A 17,684-nucleotide genomic window follows, 5' to 3' on the forward strand; every position below is an offset into this window, starting at 1 on the left:
TTTGTTTCTATACATATTTTGATTTCTTTTTTGATTTCTTCTGTGATTTGTTGGTTATTCAGAAGCATGTTTTTTAGCCTCCATATATTTGTATTTTTAGTAGTTTCTTTCCTGTAGTTGACATCTAATCTTACCGCATTGTGATCAGAAAAGAGGCTTGAAATGATTTGAATTTTTTTGAATTTACCAAGGCTAGATTTATGGCCCATGATGTGATCTGTCTTGAAGAATGTTCCGTGTGCACTTGAGAAAAAGGTGAAATTCATTGTTTTGGGGTGAAATGTCCTATAGATACCAGTTAGGTCTAACTGGTCTGTTGTAGCATTTAAAGTTTGTGTTTCCTTGCTAATTTTCTGTTTAGTTGATCTATCCATAGGTATGAATGGGGTATTAAAGTCTCCCAGTATTACGGTGTTGCTGTTAATTTCCCCTTTCATACTTGTTAGCCTTTGCCTTACATATTTTGGTGTTCCTATGTTGGGTGCATACATATTTATAATTGTTATATCTTCTTCGTGGATTAATCCTTTGATCATTATGTAGTGTCCTTCTTTGTCTCTTTCCACAGCCTTTATTTCAAAATCTTTCTTCTGATATGAGTATTGGTACTACTGCTTTCTTTTGGTCTCCATTTGCATGAAATATCTTTTTTCAGACCTTCACTTTCAATCTGTATGTGTCCCTTGGTTTGAGGTGGATCTCTTGTAAACAGCATATATAGGGGTCTTGTTTTTGTATCCATTCAGCCAGTCTTTGTCTTTTGGTTGGGGCATTCAACCCATTTACATTTAAGGTAATTATTGATAAGTATGAACCCATTGCCATTTACTTTGTTGTCTTGGTTTCGAGTTTATACACCCTTTCTGTGTTTCCTGTCTAGAGAAGATCCTTTAGCATTTGTTGAAGAGCTGATTTGGTGGTGTTGAATTCTCCCAGCTTTTGCTTGTCTGTAAAGCTTTTGATTTCTCCTTCATATTTGAATGATATCCTTACTGGGTATGGTAATCTGGGTTGTAGGTTTTTCTCTTTCATCACTTTAAGTATGTCCTGCCATTCTCTTCTGGCCTGAAGAGTTTCTATTGAAAGATCAGCTATTATACTTAAGGGAATCCCCTTGTGTGTTATTTGTTGTTTTTCCCTTGCTGCTTTTAATATTTGTTCTTTGTGTTTGATCTCCATTACTTTGATTAATATGTGTCTTGGGGTGTTTTGCCTTGGGTTTATCCTGTTTGGGACTCTCTGGGTTTCTTGGACTTGGGTGGCTATTTCCTTCCCCATTTTAGAAAAGTTTTCAACTATTATCTCCTCAAGTATTTTCTCATGGTATTTCTTTTTGTCTTCTTCTTTTGGGACTCCTATGATTCAAATGTTGGAGCGTTTAACATCGTCCCAGAGTTCTCTGAGGTTGTGCTCATTTCTTTTAATTATTTTTTTTTCCTCTTTGCTTCATTTATTTCAACCATTCTATCTTCCACCTCACTTATCCTATCTTCTGCCTCTGTTATTCTACTGTTCGTTCCCTCCAGAGTGCTTTTGAACTAAGTTATTGCATTATTCATTGTTGATTGACTCTTTTTTATTTCTTCTAGGTCCTTGTTAAACATTTCTTGCATCTTCACAATCCCTGTCTCTAGTCTATTTACCTGTGACTCCATTTTGTTTTCAAGATTTTGGATCATTTTTACCATCATTATTCTGAATTTTTTTCAGGTAGACTCCCTATCTCCTCCTCTTTTGTTTGGTTTGCTGGGCATTTATCATGTTTCCTTCCTGCTGAATATTTCTCTGCCTTTTCATCTTGTTTAGATTGCTGTGTTTGGGGTCGCCTTTCTGTATGTTAGAAGTTTGTGGTTCCTCTTTATTGTGAAGGTTGCTCTCTGTGGGTGGGGTTGGATGAGTGGCTTGTCAAGGTTTATGGTTAGGGAAGCTTGCATCAGTGTTCTGGTGGGTTGAGCTGGATCACTTCTCTCTGGAGTGCAATGAAGAGTCCAGTAGTGAGTTCTGAGGTGTCTATGGGTTTGGTGTGACTTTTGGCTGCCTGTATTTTAATACTCAGGGTTATGTTCCTGTGTTGTTGGAGAATTAGCTTGGTATGTCTTGCTCTGAAATTTGTTAGCTGTTGAGTGTAGTTATGGAGACTTTTAGATGAGCTTTTGTTGATTAATTTTCCCTGGAGTCAGGAGTTTTCTGGTGTTCTCAAGTTTTGTATTTAAGCCTCCTGCCTCTGGCTTTCAGTCGTATTCTTACAGTAGCCTCAAGACTTCTCCATCCATTCTTCTTTATTTGATGATAAAACATCTGGGTTAATGGTGAAAAGATTTTTTACAGTGAGTGACACCCAGAAAGGTTCACAGAGTTACATGGAGAAGAGAAGAGGGAGGAGGGAGAAGAGGTGACCAGAAGGAGAAGAGGGGGAATCAAAAGGGGAAAGAGCAATCTAGCCAGTAATCAACTCCATATGTGCTCTCCACAGTCTGGAACACTCAGAGAGGTTCACAGAGTTACACAGAGAAGAGAAGAGGGAGGAAGGAGATAGAGGTGACCAGGAGGAGAAGAGGGGGAGTCAAAAGGAGAGAGGCAGATCTAGCAAGTAATCAGTTCCCTAAGTGTTCTCCACAGCACGGAACATGCAAAGAGATTCAGAGTTAGGTAGAGAAGAGAAGGGGGAGGGAGGAGATAGAGGTGACCTCCTTTCAAAGAGAGTGGGCTGCCTTTCTGGGTGCCTGGTGTCCTTTGCCAATGTTCAGAAACTGTTTTGTGGAATTTGCTCAGCATTCAATTGATCTTTTGATGAATTTGTGGGGGAGAAAGTGATCTCCCTGTCCTATTCCTCCACCATCTTAGGACTGCTCCCCAGTAATATCATGTGTTTTTAACTTGCCTTGCTCAATAGATTCCATAAGGATGTGAAAAGACAATTGTTAGATGTGGTTTTTACAGTATTTTTAAGCTTATAGCTTTGCATCCTATACTGATTTATGTATTATTCAGTATTTTTATATATACATTTTCTCTCCAAAGCACTGTTATCTATATATATTTTTCTTAATCCTTTAAATAGTACTGCACTATCCTGTGGTTTTCTAATTTTTGCTCAAAGTTTAACCAGCAAAGAATTTGAGTTGTTTGCACCAGTTATTTGGTTAATTAGTAATAATACTACAAGAGCAATATTCTAGCTTTTTAGTCACATCTGCCCCCCTTTTATTGAAATTTTAAAAAAAAATTAATTTATTTTTTATTGAAGGTAATTGCTTTATAAAATTTTGCTGTTTTCTGTCACACCTCAACATGAGTTAGCCATAGATATACATATATTCCCTTCGTTTTGAAACTCCCTCCTATCTCTTTCCCCATCCCACCACTCTAGGTTGATACAGAGCCCGTTTGAGTTTCCCAAGCCACAGAGCAAATTCTCGTCTGCCACCTATTCCACACATGGCAACATAAGTCTCCATGTTCCTCCCTCCAGACATCTCACCCCTCCCCCACTCTCCCCATGTCCATAAGTCTGTTCCCTATGTCTGTATCTCCATTGTTGCCCTGTAAATAAATTCTTCAGTACAACTTTTATAGATTCTGTGTATATGCATTAGAACATGGTATTTATCTTTCTCTTTCTGACTCACTTCACTCTGTATAATAGGTTCCAGGTTCATCCACTTCATTAGAACTGACTCAAATGCATTCCTTTTTATGACTAATAGTCCATTGTGAATATATACCACAACTTCCTTATCCACTCATCTGTCGATGGACATCTAGGTTGCTTCCATGTTCTAGCTATTGTATATAGTGCTGCAGTGAACAATGGTATACATGTGTGTCTTTCAGTTTTGGTTTCCTCAGGGTATATGCCTAGGAGTGAGATTGCTGGATCATATGGCAGTTTCATTCCTAGTTTTTTAAGGAATCTCCATACCGTCTTCCATAGTGGCTGTATCAGTTTACATTCCCACCAACAGTGCAAGAGCCTTCCCCTTTCTGCACACCCTCTCTAGCATTTATTGTTTGTAGACTTTTTGAGGCCATTCTGACCAGTGTGAGGTAATATGACATCTTATTGTAGTTTTTATTTTATTTCTCTAATAATGAGCGATATTGAGCATCTTTTATGTGTTTGTTAGCCGTCTATATATCTTCTTTGGAGAAATGTCTGTTTAGGTCTTTTTCCAACTCTTTGATTGGGTTGTTTGTTTTTCTGGCATTGAGTTGTATGAGCTGCTTGTATATTTTGAAAATTAATCCTTTGTCAGTTTTTTAATTTGCTATTATTTTCTCCCATCCTGAGGGTTGTCTTTTCACCTTGCTTATAGTTTCCTTTGCTATGCAAAAGCTTTTAAGTTTAATCAGGTCCCACTTGTTTACTTTTGTTTTTATTTCTATTACTCTCGGAGGTGGGTCATAGAGGATCTTGCTTTATGTCATAGAGTGTTCTGCCTATGTTTTCCTCTAAGAGCTTTATAGTTTCTGGTCTTATATTTAGCTCTTTAATCCATTTTTACTTTTCTTTGTGTATGGTGTTAGGAAGTGTTCTAATTTCATTGTTTTACATGTAGCTGTCAAGTTTTCTCAGCACCATTTATTGAAGAGGCTGTCTTTGCCCCATTATATATTCTTGCATCTTGCATTGTATATTCTTGTCAAAAATAAGGTACCTATAGGTGTATGGGTTTATATGTGGGCTTTCTATTTTGTTCCATTGGTCTATATTTCAGTTTTTGTGCCAGTACCATACTGTCTTGATGATTGTAGCTTTGTAGTATAATCTGAAGTCAGGAAGGTTGATTCCTCCAGCTCCATTCACCTTTCTCAAGACTGCTTTGGCTATTCAAGGTCTTTTGTGTTTCCTTATGAATTGTGAAATTTTTTGTTCTAGTTCTGTGAAAAATGCCATTGGCAATTTGATAGAGATTGCACTGAATCTATAGCTTGTGTTTGGTAGTATAGTCATTTTCATGATATTGATTCTTCCTACCCAAGAAGATGAAATATCTCTCCATCTGTTTATGTCATTTTTGATTTCTTTCATCAGTGTCTTATAATTTTCTGTGTACAGTTCTTTTGTCTCCTTAGGTAGGTTTATTCTTAGATACTTAACTATTTTTGTTACAATGGTGAATGGGATTGATTCCTTAATTTCTCTTTCTGATTTTTCATTGTTAGTATATAGACATGCAAGTGGTTTCCGTGTATTGGTTTTGTATCCTGCAACTTTACTGAATTCTGATACTATCTTTAGGGTTTTCTATGTACAATATCATGTTATCTGCAAACAGTGAGAGCTTTTCTTCTTTTCCAATCTGGATTCATTTTATTTCTTTCTCTTCTCTGATTGCTGTAGCTAGGATTTCCAGAACTATGTTGAATAATAGTGGCGAAAGTGGATACCCTTGTCTTGTTCCTGATCTTAGGGGGAATGCTTTCAGTTTTTCACCACTGAGAATAATGTTTGCTGTAGGCTTACCACATATGGCCTTTACTATGCTGAGGTAGGTTCCTTCTATGCCCATTTTTTTGGAGAGTTTTAATATAAATGGGTGCTTAATTTTGTCAAAGGCTTTTTCTGCATCTATTGAGATGATCATATGGTTTTTATGATTCAATTTGTTAATACGGTATATCACACTGACTGATTTTTGTATATTGAAGAATCTTTGCATCCTGGAATAGACCCAACTTGATTATGGTATATGAGCCTTTTGATGTGTTGCTGAATTCTGTTTGCTAAAATTTTGTTGAGGATTTTTGCATGTATGTTCATCAGTGATATTGGCCTGTAGTTTTCTTTTTTTGTGTTGTGTTTGTCTGATTTTGGTATTAGGATGATGGTGGCCTCATAGAATGAATTTGGAAGTGTTCCTTCCTCTGCAATTTTTAAAAAGAGTTTTAGAAAGATAGGCATTAGCTCTTCTCTAAATGTTGGATAGCTCCTGTGAAGCCATCTGGTCTTGGGATTTTGTTTTTTTGGGAGTTTTTTTTTATCATAGCTTCTATTTCAGTGCTTGTAATTGGGTTGTTCATAATTTCTATTTCTTCCTGGTTCAGTCTTGGAAGACTGGAATTTTCTAAGAATCTGTACATTTCTTCCAGGTTATTCATTTTATTGCCATAGGGTTGTTCATAATAGTTTCTTATGATCTTTTGTATTTCTGCATTGTCTGCTGTAACCTCTCCTTTTTCATTTCTAATTTTGTTAATTTGATTTGTCTCTCTTTTGTTCTTGATGAGTCTGACTAAAGGCTTGTCAATTTTATCTTCTCAAAGAACCAGCTTTTAGTTTTATTAATCTTTACTATTGTTTCTTTAATTTCTTTTTCATTTATTTCTGCTCAGATCTTTATGATTTCTTTCCTTCTACTAATTTTGGGGGATTTTTGTTCTTCTTTTTCCAGTTGTTTTAGGTGTAAAGTTAGGTTGTTTGATATTTTTCTTGTCTCTTGAGGTAGGATTGTATTGCTATAAACTTCCCTTTTAGAACTGCTTTTGCTGCATCCTGTAGGTTATGAGTTGTTGTGTTTTCATTGTCATTTGTTTTTAGAATTTTTTATTTCTCTTTTGATTTCTTCAGTAATCTGTTGGTTATTTAGAAATGTGTTGTTTAGTCTTCATGTGTTTGTGTTTCTTACACTTTTTCCCCTTGTAATTGATACCTAGTCTCATAGCATTGTGCTTGGAGAAGATGCTTGATACAATTTCAATTTTCATAAATTTGCTTAGGTTTGATTTGTGACCTAAGATGTAGTTTATCCTGGAGAATGTCCCATGTGCACTTGAGGAGAATGTATATTCCATCTGCATTTGGATGGAATGTCCTGAAGATATCAATGAGAACCATCTCATCTAATGTATCAGTTAAGACTTGTGTTTCCTTATTTTCTGTTTTGATGATCTGTCCATTGGTGTGAGTGAGGTGTTAAAATCTCCTACTATTATTGTGTTACTGTCAATTTCTCCTTTTATGTCTGTTAGTGTTTGTCTTATGTATTGAGGTGGTCCTATGTTGGGTACATAGATATTTATGATTGTTACGTTTTCCTCTTGGAATGATGCCTTGATTATTATGTAGTGTCCTTCCTTATCTCTTGTAATCTTTATTTTAAGGTCTATTTTATCTGATATGAGGATTGCTACTCTGTCTTTCTTTTGCTTCCCGTTTGCATGGAATATATTTTTCCATCCTCTCACTTTTCAGTCTATATGTGTCTTGAGGTCTGAAGTGGATTTCTTGTAGACAGCATATATATGGGTCTTGTTTTTATATCCATTCAGCATCTGTGTCTTTTGGTTGGAGCATTTAATCCATTTACATTTAAAGTAATTATTGATATATATGTTACTATTGCCATTTTCTAATTGTTTGGGGTTGATTTTGTAGGTCTTTTTTCTTCGGTTGTATTTCTTGACTACATATATATCCCTTTAACATTTGTTGTAAAGCTGGTTTGGTGGTACTGAATTCTCTTAACTTTTGCTTGTCTGAAAAGCTTTTTATTTCTTCATCAATTTTGAATGAGATCCTTGCTGGGTACAGTAATCTTGATTGTAGATTTTTCCCTTTCAATACTTTAAATATATCCTGACATTCCCTTCTGGCCTGCAGAGTTTCTGCTGAAAGATCAGCTGTTAAGAGTATGGGGTTTCCTTTGTATGTTACTTGTCGCTTCTCCCTTGCTGCTTTTAATATTCTTTCTTTGTGTTTAGTCTTTGTTAGTTTGATTAGTATGTGTCTTGGCGTGTTTCTCCTTGGGTTTATCCTGTATGGGACTCTTTGTGCCTCTTGGACTTGATTGACTATTTCCTTTTCCATATTGGGGAAATTTTCAACTATAATCTCTTCAAAAATTTTCTCATACACTTTCTTTTTCTCTTCTTCATCTAGGACCCCTATAATTCAAATGTTGGTGCATTTGATATGGTCCAGAGGTCTCTGAGACTGTCCTGAGCTCTTTTCATTCTTTTTACTTTATTCTGCTCTTCAGAAGTTATTTCCACCATTTTATCTTCCAGCTCACTAATTCATTCTTCTGCTTCAGATATTCTGCTATTGATTCCTTCTAGAGTATTTTTACTTTCAGTAATTGTGTTGTTTGTCTCTGTGTATTTATACTTTAATTCTTCTAGGTCTTTGTTAATTGATTCTTACATTTTCTCCATTTTGTTTTCAAGGTTTTTGATCATCTTTACTATCATTATTCTTAATTCTTTTTCAGGTAATTTGCCTATTTCCTCTTCATTTATTTGGACTTCTGTGTTGCTAGTTTGTTCCTTCACTTGTGTAGTATTTCTCTGCCTTTTCATTATTTGTTTAGTTATTGTGTTTGAGGTCTCCTTTTCCCAAGCTTGGAGGAAAGTTGAATTCTTTCCTTGAAGAAGGTTGAATTCTTTCTTCCTTTTGGTTTCTGCTCTTCAGGTTGGTCCAGTGGTTTGTGTGAGCTTTGTATAGGAAATTTGTGCTGAGTTTTTGTTCCTATGTTTGTTTTTCCTCTGATGGGAAAGGCTGAGTGAGGTGGTAATCCTGTCTGCTGATGATTGGGTTTGTATTTTCGTTTTGTTTGTTCTGTAGATGAGGTGTCCTGCACAGGGGCAACTAGTGGCTGGGTGATGCCGGGTCTTGTATTCAAGTGGTTTCCTTTGTGTGAGTTCTCACTATTTGATACTCCCTAGTGTTAGTTCTCTGATAGTCTAGGGTCTTGGAGTCAGTGCTCCCACTCCAAAGGCTCAAGGCTTCATCTCTGGTCAGGAATGAAGATGCCACAAGCGGTTTCTTATGGCATTAAGTGAGATTAAAACAAATATCCAAAAATGAGAAACCAAAGATGAATCCCAGGCCAATGACAGTTACAAAATCAGGCAGATAATAATTAAAATAATGGAATTTACACATTTACATATACACCCATGAGCAAAGTGAAAACAGTCCAACAAAAATAAAGTACAGTATATTGACCCAGCGAACAAAGGAAATAAAAAATTATATGTACCAGTTAAGAACAAAACTGACTTAAGCACAAACTGGAAAACAAAACTAAAGCAAGGTGCCAAGTGGAGAATAAAGCAATGAAAACAAATCTAATAAATATGTTGAGAGGAAAGGAAAGAAGGAAAAGAAAGAAAGAATAGATATGTAAAGTTAAATAGAGGTAGATGAAGATTTATACGTTAAAGATTAACTCTCAGGGGAAAAGAACAGTAGGAAAGGTAAACAAAGGAATAAGTGTAGAAAAAAATATAATAGGTTTAAAAAATTAAAATTATAAAAAAGGGAAAAGAAAAAAAAAAAGGAAAAAGAAAGAAAAAAAAGAAAATTCCACAGAACTGCAGAAGCCCAGTGTAGAGGCAGAGGCTTATAACAATAATAGAAAGTGTGACTCAATATACACATATACATGTACACCCCTAGGCAAAATCAAAACAGTCCAACAAATATAAAGTACAATAGATTGACCCAGCGAACAAAGGAAAGCAAAAATTATATCTACCAGGACAAAACTAATTAGAGCACAAACTGGAAAACAAAACTAAAGCAAGGTGCCAATTAGGGAATAAATAATGAAAATAAAACTAACAAATATGTTAGAGAGGAAAGGAGAGAAAGAAAAGAAAGAAAGAACAGACATGCAATTTAAATAGAGGTAGATAAAGTAGATTTATATACATTAAAGATTAACTGCAAAGCGTAAAGAACAGTAGGAAAAAAAACAAACAAAAGAATAAATGTAGAAAAAATAATAGGTTTAAACATTAAAAACTAAAATTAAAAAAGAGAAAAGAAAAAATGAGGAAAACTCCACAGAACTGAAAAAGCCCAAAATAGAGGCACAGGTTTATGACAATAAAAAATGTGACTGAGGAAAAAAAAAAAAGCTCAAACTTAATTGGATTTCTTCATGCCAATAAAATCTACAACGGGGGGGAAGAAAAGAAAAAAAAATCTGAAAGAATTTACAAAACAAGTAAAAAAATAAGAATAATAAATGTTTTTCTTGAGTTACTGCTGTCAGTCCTTTCCCTCGCTGAGAGTCACAGTCCATCTTAACTCTCTAGGATGCCCTCCAATACTCTGCTGATCTCTGGACCTGCTATGGAGGCAGCTCAGATTCTAATCTGGTCCTACTCCTGTGTGTTCCTGCCTCCATTGTCCACAGTTATCAGGGCTAGTGCATTTTCTTTTGTGGGAACTCTCATTGGCCTTTTATATATTCCATAGACACAGAGTCTGCTTAGTTAATTGTGTGGATTTAATCTGTAGCTTTTACAGCTGGTGGGAAGGTTTTGGGTCTTCTTTCTTAGCCACACTGCCCCTGGGTTTCAATTTCCACCTCTGGATATGGGTCGTCCACTAGGGTTTGCTCCTGGGGCTGCCTTGGAGGACTTGGGTTTGCCCCTGAGGGCCATATTTGGAGGTTGTGCAGCTGCTTGGGTTGTAGGGGTTCTGGTGGAACCAGGTACTCAGGGGGTGTTGGCAGCTAGGGCAGCAGGAAATATAGTGCTCTAGAAGGGTATGGCAACCAGTATTAGCCAATACGCTCCAGTATTCTTTTCCGGAGAACCTCTTTTCTGACACAGAAGTCTGGCAGGCCACAGTCTGCAGGGTTATACAGAGTTGGACTCGACCGAAGTGACCCTACACGCATAGACACAAGACTTTTTTTTGCCTGTGGTAGCTCTGGCCCAGTGAGAGTTGAGCGTGAAGTTGGTACAGCTGTTTGGCTTGTGGGGACCCCGGTGGCTCCAAGTGTGCAGGGACACGGACTGCCTCTGCCACAGGTGTTATGGCCGTATGAGTCTTTTTTCCAGTCTTTTGTAGCTGTTGATCAGAAGGCCTCTTTGGCCAGTCTTTCTCTGTAGCTCTGCCCATTCAGGCACATAGAGGGGGCCCCCCTGGCTGAGGTCCTACTCTGAAGATTGGTGCATCAGGCACTTAAGGGGTCACTCTGGGTGGGGTCCTACTCTGCAGTTCACTGCATCAGGCATTTGATGGGCCAGCCTCTCTATTGTTCAACTGCAGATGCTGTCCTGAGCTGGGGAAGAGAGGCTATGGTGATAGCTCCAACCACTATGCATGACTTAGCAGTATGGCCTTGCCTCCATGGGTGCCTGGCTTTCCTCCACAGGCATTTTCCACCATGATCTCCTCCCTCACATCCCCTCAATCCGTCTCTCTGCAGTCAACAGCAGCCCTTGCCCTGGGATTGTTCCACAATCCCTAAACTCCAGCTCCCAGACACTGCCCCTTCCAGGAGACTTGTATTCCTGTTCTGGGTATGTATGGCTGTGGCAAGGACTGTCTGATTCTCATTCCATTTAGGGTGCCACAGATCAGCTGTTTCACTCTCAGCCTTAAATATTTCTCCTCTGATTCATACAGTTGCCCCAATTTGGGGATTGGACCCCTGCTTCAGTTCCCCCACCCGCTGAGGGCAGGTCCCTTTATACTAACACTCCTGTTTTTCCCCAGTTCCTTCATCCTACCAAGTTTTGGATGGTTCTGTATATTCTTTTCCACTGGTCAGGTACTCTTGTCCGCTCTCAGCTTCTACTCTGCATGCACGTCTGTGTCTGAAGGTGTATTTCTGATATATCTGAGGAGAGAGATGTACTCCACCTCCATCTACTCCTCCACCATCTTTTTCTCCCCTTCCCCCCCCCCGCCTTTATGCACCATAAAATCAGGTCTCAAGAAGATTCCTTAAAAAACTGGAAATAGGAAAAAAAAAAAAAAAAAACTGGAAATAGAACTGCCTTATGATCCAGCAATCCCACTGCTGGGCATACACACTGAGGAAACCAGAAGGGAAAGAGACACGTGTACCCCAATGTTCATCGCAGCACTGTTTATAATAGCCAGGACATGGAAGCAACCTAGATGCCCATCAGCAGATGAATACATAAGAAAGCTGTGGTACATATACACAATGGAGTATTACTCAACCATTAAAAAGAATACATTTGAATCAGTTCTAATGAGATGGATGAAACTGGAACCTATTATACAGCGTGAAGTAAGCCAGAAAGAAAACCACCAATACAGTATACTAACGCATATATATGGAATTTAGAAAGATGGTAACAATAACCCTGTGTACGAGACAGCAAAAGAGACACCGATGTATAGATCAGTCTTATGGACTCTGTGGGAGAGGGAGAGGGTGGGGAGATTTGGGAGAATAGCATTGAAACATGTATAATATCATGTATGAAACGAGTCACCAGTCCAGGTCCGATGCACGGTACTGGATGCTTGGGGCTGGTGCACTGGGACGACCCAGAGGGAGGGTAGGGGAGGGAGGAGGGAGGAGGGTTCAGGATGCGGAACGCGGGTATACCTGTGGCAGATTCATTTCGATAGTTGGCAAAACTAATACAATAGTGTAAAGTTTAAAAATAAAATAAAATTTAAAAAATAAAAATAAAATAAAATAATACTGTGAATGAGGGAAAAAAAAAAAAGAAGAAACAGACAAGTAAAAATAAGTTTGATGAAGGCTTATCCTGTCCATGTAGGTGCATTTCATTTTAAACCCACCCTATATTTAGTCATGAAAATCGGAGCATAGGGCGGTCCTAAGATGGTGGAGGAATAGGACGGGGAGACCACTTTCTCCCCCACAAATTCATCAAAAGAACATTTGAACGCTGAGTAAATTCCACAAAACAACTTCTGAATGCTGGCAGAGGACATCAGGCACCCAGGAAAGCAGCCCACTGTCTTCAAAAGGAGGTAGAAAAAATATAAAAGATAAAAAGAGAGACAAAAGAGGTAGGGACGGAGATCCGTCCTGGGAAGAAAGTCTTAAAAAAGAGAGAAGTTTCCAAACACCAGGAAACACTCACTGGCGAGTCTGTGACGAGCCTTGGAATCTCAGAGGGCAGCATAACTGGGAGGAAAAATAATTAAAACCCACAGATTACATGCCCAATGGTAACTCCCACTGGAGAAGCAGCTCAGATGCCCGCATCTGCAACTAGCAGTGCGGGGGCTGGGCAGGGAGCCACAGGCTGCATTGCTTAGAGTAAGGACCAGGCCTGAATGCCCCGAGGGAAATCTGAGGGAACTAACTTGAGATAGCAAACCAGACTGTGGGATAGCTATCCAGTGAAAACCCCTAACCTAAGACACCTCCAGGCCAGCTCACAGAAAAAAGGACTGAGCAGAGCTAGCTGGCTGCAGACTGGCCCATCCCCCACCAGAGACAGGCAGGTGAGGGCAGCCAGAGCCAGAAGGGGGCAGTTGCGGCCCCAGAGAGGCATCCTATACCAAACTGCAAGCAGGCTTCATTGCTAACCAAGACTTCTTGGGATTCTGGACAGTCGACATCCGCCTGAGAAGGTGTGCTGGTTGTACACCCAGAAAACTGAGCAGCAGGGACGGGGGAGGTGATAAATCGCAGTGACTGCGCTCACCAAACACCTGGTCACCTGAGCTGCTCGGACCTGGGAAGGGCACAAAACGCAGGCCCAACCGAGTTTGCACCTTTGAGGCGTACCCGAGAACCTGAACCTGAGTGGCTTAGACCTGGGAAGTGCATACAACCCAGGGCCGGCCTCAGGCAGTTCCCAGCAGAACAACTTAGAGGCTAAACAGTGTAGACAGGGAAAGCACACACGCCGTGAGCAGGGGTAAACCCAGTGTGGCTGAGACACTGTGAGCACTCCCCACACACGCCAGTGATATTTGTTTGCAGTGTTCCTCCCTCCCCACAGCACGACCAAACAAGTGAGCCTAAAAAAGTGTCCACCACCGCCTCCTTGTGTCAGGGCAGAAATTAGACACTAAAGAGACCAGCAAACAGAAGAAGCTAAAATAGAGGGAACCACCCTGGAAGTGACAGATGGAGAAACCTTGAGGCTACTGTAAGAATAAGACTGAAAACCAGAGGCAGGAGGCTTAACTCCAAATCCTGAGACCAGAGAACTCCTGACTCCAGGGAACATTAATCGATAGGAGCTCATCAAATGCCTCCATACCTACACTGAAACCAAGCTCCACCCAAGGGCCAACAAGTTCCAGAGCAAGACATACCACGCAAATTCTCCAGCAACAGAGGAACATAGCCCCGAGCTTCAATATACAGGCTGCCCAAAGTCTCACCAAACCCAATGACATCTCATAACTCATTACTGGACACTTCATTGCACTCTAGAGAGAAGAAATCAGCTCCACCCACCAGAACACCAACACAAGCTTCCCTAACCAGGAAACCTTGACAAGCCACCCGTCCAACCCCACCCACAGTAAGGAAACTCCACAATAAAGAGAACCCCACAAACTGCCAGAATATGGAAAGTGAAAGTGAAGTTGCTCAGTCATGTCTGACTCTTTGCGACCCCATGGACTGTAGCCTATCAGGCTCCTCCATCAGTGGGATTTTCCAGGCAAGAGTGCTGGAGTGGATTGCCATTTCCTTCTCCAGGGGATCTTCCTGACCCAGGAATCGAACCCGGGTCTCCCGCACTGCAGGCAGACACTTTACCATCTGAGCCACCAGGGAAGCCATTGAATACGGAAAGGCCACACCAAACACAGCAATATAAACAAGATGAAGAGGCAGAGAAATACCCAGCAGTTAAAGGAACAGGATAAATGCTCAGCAAACCAAACAAAAGGAAGAGATAGGGAATCTACCTGATAAAGAATTCCAAATAATGATAGTGAAAATGATCCAAAATCTTGAAAACAAAATGGAGTTACAGATAAATAGGCTGGAGACAAGGATTGAGAAGATGCAAGAAAGGTTTAACAAGGACCTAAAAAGTGAAGTGAAGTCGCTCAGTCGTGTTGCTGGATATTTTTGAGATTAATTCTTTGTCACTTGCTTCGTTTGGTATTATTTTCTCCCATTCTGAAGGCTGTCTTTTCACCTTGCTTATAGTTTCCTTTGTTGTGCAGAAGCTTTTAATTTTAATTAGGCCCCATTTGTTTATTTTTGCTTTTATTTCCAAAACTCTGGGAGGTGGGTCATAGGGGATCCTGCTGTGATGTATGTCGGAGAGTGTTTTGCCTATGTTCTCCTCTAGGAGTTTTATAGTTTCTGGTCTTACATTTAGATCTTTAATCCATTTTGAGTTTATTTTTGTGTATGGTGTTAGAAAGTGTTCTAGTTTCATTCTTTTACAAGTGGTTGACCAGTTTTCCCAGCACCACTTGTTAACAATGGAGAAAAGACAATATCTTTAACAAGTGGTGCTGGGAAAACTGGTCAACCACTTGTAAAAGAATGAAACTAGAACACTTTCTAACACCATACACAAAAATAAACTCAAAATGGATTAAAGATCTAAATGTAAGACCAGAAACTATAAAACTCCTAGAGGAGAACATAGGCAAAACACTCTCCGACATACATCACAGCAGGATCCCCTATGACCCACCTCCCAGAGTTTTGGAAATAAAAGCAAAAATAAACAAATGGGGCCTAATTAAAATTAAAAGCTTCTGCACAACAAAGGAAACTATAAGCAAGGTGAAAAGACAGCCTTCAGAATGGGAGAAAATAATACCAAACGAAGCAAGTGACAAAGAATTAATCTCAAAAATATATAAGCAACTCCTGTAGCTCAATTCCAGAAAAATAAATGACCCAATCAAAAAATGGACCAAAGAACTAAACAGACATTTCTCCAAAGAAGACATACAGATGGCTAACAAACACATGAAAAGATGCTCAACATCACTCATTATCAGAGAAATGCAAATCAAAACCACAATGAGGTACCGTTTCACGCCAGTCAGAATGGCTGCTATCCAAAAGTCTACAAGCAATAAATGCTGGAGAGGGTGTGGAGAAAAGGGAACCCTCTTACACTGTTGGTGGGAATGCAAACTAGTACAGCCACTATGGAGAACAGTGTGGAGATTCCTTAAAAAAACTGGAAATAGAATTGCCATATGACCCAGCAATCCCACTGCTGGGCATACACACCAAGGAAACCAGAATTGAAAGAGACACATGTACCCCAATGTTCATCACAGCACTGTTTATAATAGCCAGGACATGGCAGCAACCTAGATGTCCATCAGCAGACGAGTGGATAAGAAAGCTGTTGTACATATACACAATGGAGTATTACTCAGCCATTACAAAGAATACATTTCAATCAGTTCTAATGAGGTGGATGAAACTGGAGCCTATTATACGAGTGAAGTCAGCCAGAAAGAAAAACACCAATACAGTATAATAACGCATATATATTGAATTTAGGAAGATGGTAACGATAACCCTGTATGCAAGATAGCAAAAGACACACAGATGTATAGAACAGTCTTTTGGACTCTGTGGGAGAGGGCAAGGGTGGGATGATTTGGGAGAATGGCATTGAAGCATGTATATTATCATATGTGAAATGAACTGCCAGTCCAGGTTCGATGCATGATACAGGGTGCTCGGGGCTGGTGCACTGAGATGACCCAGAGGGATGGTATGGGGAGGGAGGTGGAAAGGGTGTTCAGGATGGGGAACACATGTACATCCATGGTGGATTCATGTCAATGTATGGCAAAACCAAAAGAATATTGTAAAGTAATTAGCCTCCAATTAAAATAAATAAATTTATATTAAAAAATAAATTCCATCAGACCAAAAAAGAAAAAATTGGAGCATAAATTGATTATATTTTTATAATATAAAAATTTGTAGAAATTATCTTTCTCTAGTTTGTATTTTTATTTAGTTATTGAATTTACCTTTATTGACCATCTCTTATGTTCAGCTAAATGAGATTCAGATTTGTATAACTTGAATTTTCTAAAATAAGATCTGCCTATTTGAACACAGTGTCCATAGGAACATAAATTTATCAAAAAAGAAATGAGGAAAAAATGAGAATTTGGAGTGAGGTTATAACTTGGGCGTTGATATTTAGATGAACATCTCCATCTTCGCAATCCCAAATAAAATGACTGCAAAATTTTTAAATATGGAGAAGTCACACTTCATCTTAGCCAAAAGGCTGACAAGCAGTGGAGAGTCCATAATAGTGTTGAAGGCCAGGGAGAAGTTCCATCTTCATGCTGCAAATGGTGAAGGATTTCAACTGGATACAGTGCAGGTGGTCATTTTTAAGAATTATACCAAAACCAATGTGAAATTTCACTTCCTGAGGAAGTGACAAGAATGGAGTTGGGCGGTTCTGACAATCTGTAGGGACTTCCACTGGGCTTACTTTCATAGCTATTGATGGATTAAGAGTGTTACTAGGAGGCCCCCTCAGTAATAGTCACACTGCGGGAAAAAGCAGTCCCTACATTAGGGCGTTTCTCTGATGTGGCAGGCAATGAACATGAAGGACTGGCTATACAAGCTCTGTTCCCAGAGTGGAAGTCGGTCAATTTATAAAATTTTTTCATGGAAAAACCTGAAGTTTTTCCTGCAGGGACTCTCCATGGCCCCTGCTTCTTTTAATAGGCTGTGTATGAATTTCTATCAACCAGCTTCCCACTGACAGGAGGAATTAGAACACTGGAATTGGCAGTGAAGGAAGGAAAGAAGACCTGCCCACCCTAGTTTTAGAAAAACATCAGTCTAGATACACTGCTCTTTATTCAAGAATGAACAAAGAAACCCAAGAGAAGGTTTCTGAAAAGGCTCTGTAACATAAATGGAGAAGAACATAGTATTTAAGGGGCAGAGGAAGACAAATATTTATTTTAAAAAGATGTTTCCCATAAGAAAATGAATATT

At 39.2% G+C, this 17,684-nt stretch overlaps 1 protein-coding gene across 5 annotated transcripts in view; it reads left to right on the top strand.

Moving 5' to 3' along the window:
* The window catches only part of EFHC2 (EF-hand domain containing 2), a 241,688-nt gene that overhangs the window by 61,866 nt on the left and 162,138 nt on the right, over positions 1-17,684 (top strand). The gene's annotated exons all lie outside the window — the stretch shown is intronic.

The sequence above is a fragment of the Bos taurus genome, chromosome X (genome assembly GCF_002263795.3).
Source record: "Bos taurus isolate L1 Dominette 01449 registration number 42190680 breed Hereford chromosome X, ARS-UCD2.0, whole genome shotgun sequence".
In the NCBI taxonomy this organism is placed as follows: Eukaryota; Metazoa; Chordata; class Mammalia; order Artiodactyla; family Bovidae; genus Bos; species Bos taurus.